Source organism: Chinchilla lanigera, unplaced genomic scaffold (assembly GCF_000276665.1).
Source record: "Chinchilla lanigera isolate Chin_1 unplaced genomic scaffold, ChiLan1.0 scaffold00024, whole genome shotgun sequence".
In the NCBI taxonomy this organism is placed as follows: Eukaryota; Metazoa; Chordata; class Mammalia; order Rodentia; family Chinchillidae; genus Chinchilla; species Chinchilla lanigera.
In genome coordinates this window covers 24,986,418-24,990,714 of record NW_004955425.1, presented here as the reverse complement: position 1 = coordinate 24,990,714, position 4,297 = coordinate 24,986,418, and positions in this window count along the sequence as shown.

Below are 4,297 nucleotides of genomic sequence, written 5' to 3'. Positions count from 1 at the left end.
TTAAAGAGGCTATCTTTCTTCCAGTGAACAGATTTAGCTCCTTTGTCAAAGACAAAGTGGCTGAGTGTGTTTATAGTTGTGTCTGCATCTTCTAGTATATTCCACTGATCCTCACGTCTGTTTTTTTGCCAGTACCATGCTGATTTTGTCACAGTGGCTTTAATTACAAGTCAGGAATTGTGATGCCTCCTGCTTTGCCTTTGTTACCCAGAGTTGCTGTTGCTAGTCTCAGTCTCTTCTGGTTCCCAATGAATTTTAGGTATGTTTTCTCTAGTTATTTACTGTCATAAGATGAAAAACACAGAAAAAATGGACAGATTCCTAGATAAGTATGAATAACCAAAGCTGAATCAAAAAGATGTAAACTTCTGAATAACCCAGTATCAGTTAATGAGATTGAAAATGTAATTTAAAAAGTACCAACAAAGAAAAGCCTAGGTCCTGATGGATTCACTGTTGAATTCTACAAGAAATTTAGAGCAGATTTAATGCCAATACTTCTCAAACTCTTTAATGAAATTGAAAGGGAAGAAGTACTCCCTAACTCATTCCTAGAGGTAAGTGTTACCCTGATTCCAAAACCAGGGAAAGACCCAACCAAAAAGAGAAATGTAGGCCAATCTCCCTATTGTACATAGATGCAAAATTCCTCAATAAGATACTAGCAAACAGAATGTAGCAAGTCATCAAGAAGTTTATACATCATGACCAAGTGGGATTCCTTCCAGAAATGCAGGGATAGTTCAACATATGCAAATCAATACATGTAGTACACCATATCAACAGAGCCAAAGACAAAAGTTGCAGGATCATCTCAATAGTTGCAGAAAAAGCTTTAGATAAAGTTCAACACGTGCTCATGATAAAAACCCTACAGAAAATCAGAATAGATGGTCTTTACCTCAACTTCATAAAAGCCATCTATGACAAACCAACAACCAACATCCTACTAAGTGTACAAAAACTGAAAGCTTTCACTTTAAAATCAGGAACAAGACAAGGATGTCCACTGTCACCACTCCTCTTCAATATAGTTCTGGAAACAGCCAGAGCAATTAGACAAGAGAGAGAAATGAAAGGAATAAGGATAGTAAAGGAAGAAGTGAAGTTATCATTATTCAGTATGTAGAAATCTTGAAGAAATATGTGTAGGCTATAGGAACTATGCCAAAGAATCAACAATCTCATCTTATTAAAAATGGAATCTCATTCTTATTAAAAAGCTTTTGCACATCAAAGAAATCACCAACAGAGTAAAAAGAAAACCCACAGATGGGAATAATGATGACAGTGGTCCACTGTCACCACTCCTCTTCAATATAGTTCTGGAAACAGCCAGAGCAATTAGGCAAGAGAGAGAAATGAAAGGAATAAGGATAGTAAAGGAAGAAGTGAAATTGTTATTATTCACAAATGACATGATACTATATATAAAAGACCCCAAAAACTCCACCAAAAGATTTTGAGATTTATTAATAAAATTCAGTAGTGTAGTTGGATACAAAGTCAACACTAAAAAATGAATAGATTCCTGTTTGCAAATAACAAATTCAATGAGAAAGAAATTGGGGAAACAACACCTTTCACAATAGCATCAAAAAAAAATACTTAGGAATCAATCTAACAAAGGAAGTAAAAGATCTATACATTGAAAATTACAGTACTCTGAAAAAAGAGATCAAAGAGGATATTAGAAAGTGAAAAGATATCCCTTGCTCATGGATAGGAAGACTTAACATAGTAAAACAGCCATACTCCCAAAAATTCTATACAGATTTAGCGTAATCCCAATTGGTTGATTTCTTGATGACAGCCATTTTGTCTGGGGTGAGATGGAATCTCAGTGTTGTTTTAATTTGCATCTCTTGAATGACCAATGATGTTGAACATTTTTTCATGTATTTATTTGCCAGTTGTATTTCCTCATCTGAGGAGTTCGTCTTTATCTCAGATGCTTATTTTTGGACTGAGTCTTTGAATTTGGGGTGTCTGATTTTTCCAATTCTTTATATGTGATAGATATAAATCCTTTGTCTAAGGACAATTGGCTAAAATTTTTTTCCCACTTTGTGGGTTGTCTAGTCACTCTGTTTGTGATTTCCTTTGATGTGCAAAAGCTTTTTAGTAAGATGAGATTCCAGTTTTGATTCTTTGAACTACATGAGTAATTCCCATGCAGTTTGTGTTTTGTTCATGAAGTCTCTGCCTACACCTATGTCTTCAAGTTTTCTATGTATTTTCTCTTCCAGTAGATTTAGTGTTTCTGTTCAGTATTTAGATCTTTGATCCATTTGGACTTTAGTTTAGTACATGGTGATAGACATGTGTCTAGTTTTAGTCTTCAGCATGTAGAAGGGTCAGCTTTCCCCACACCATTTATTGAAGAGACTATCTTTCTTCCAGCAAGCATGTTTGGCTCCTTTGTCAAAGATAAGGTGGCCAAGTGTGTTTGTAGTTGTGTCTGCATCTTCTAGTGTGTTCCACTGATCCTCAGGCCTGGTTTTTTTTTGCCAGTACCGTGCTGATTTTTATCACAGTAGCTTTGTAGTATAATTTAAGGTCTGGGATTCTGATGCCCCTGACTTGCATTTGTTGCCCAGAATTGCTTTTATTATTCTAGGTCTCTTCTGGTTCCAAATGAATTTTAAAAGTGTTTTCTCTAGTTCTGTGAAGTATCCAATGCATTTTGATCACGATTGCAAGGGATACCTTTTGACTTTTTGATATCCTCTTTGATCTCCTTTTTCAGGATACTGTAATTTTCACTGTACAGATATTTTATATCCTTTGTTAGATTTATTCATAAGTGTTTCATTTTTAGCTACTACTATGAAGGGTATGGTTTCCCTAATTTCTCTCTCTCTGAGTTTGTTGCCTGTGTACAGGAATGCTATTGATATCTGATTGTTGACTTTGTATCCCACTACACTACTGAATTTGGGTATTAAATCTACAGGTTTTTTTGGGTGGAGTTTTTGAGGTCTTCTATGTATGGTATCATGTCATCTATGAATAATAAAATTTCAGTTCTTCCTTTCCTGTTCTTATTCCTTCATTTCTCCCTCTTGTCCAATTGCTCTGGCTAATGTTTCCAGAACCATATTGAATAGGATTGGTGATAGTGGACATCCTTGTTTTGTTCCTGATTTTAGAGTGAAAGCTTTCAGTTTTTGAACATTTAATATGATGCTAGCTCTTGGTTTGTCACAGATGTCTTTTACAAGATTGAGGTAAAGACCATGTATTCCAGTTTTCTGTAGGGTTTTATTATTTTATCGTGAATGTGTGTTGGACTATCATCATTGAGATGATAATATGATTTTTGTCTATGGTTCTGTTGATATAGTGTATTACATGTATTGATTTGCATATGTTGAACTATCCCTGCATTTCTGGAAGGAATCCCACTTGGTCATGATGTATAAACTTCTTGATGACTTGCTACATTCTGTTTGCTAGTATCTTATTGAGGAATTTTGCATCTATGTATAATAGGGAGATTGGCCTATATTTCTCTTTTTTGGTTGGGTCTTTCCCTGGTTTTGGAATCAGGGTAACACTTACCTCTAGGAATGAGTTAGGGAGTACTTCTTCCCTTTCAATTTCATTAAAGAGTTTGAGAAGTATTGGCATTAAATCTGCTCTAAATTTCTTGTAGAATTCAACAGTGAATCCATCAGGACCTAGGCTTTTCTTTGTTGATAATTTTTAATTACATTTTCAATTCTATTGGCTGATATTAGTTTTCTGAGAATTTTTATATCTTTTAAATTTAGTTTTGGCAATTCAGTTGTGTCTAGGAATCTGTCAGTTTCTTCTGTATGTTCCTTCTTATTAGAATATAGTTTCTCATAGTAGGTATTGATGATCTCTTGGATTTCTTGGGGTCCCTTGTGATTTCCCCCTTTTCATTTCTAGTTGCTTGAATTTGTATTTTTCTTTGCTATTTTTGATAAGGTTGGCTAATGATTTATCAACTTTATTTATTCTTTCAAAGAACCAACTTTTCAATTCATTGATTCTTTGTATTTTTTTTGTCTCTGTTGTATTAATTTATGCTTTTATCTTTATAATTTCCTCCCTCATAGGAGCTTTGGTTTTGACTTGTTCTTCTTTTTCTAGAAGTTTAAGGTTCAACATTAGGTTGTTTATTTGAGCTCATTTTGTTTTCCACATGTGTGAGTTCATTGCTATAAATTTCCCTTGTAGGACTACTGTCACTGCATCCCATAAGCTTCAGTATGTTATATCAGCATTATCATTTAGTTGTGTATACTATTTAATTTCTTCTTTAGTT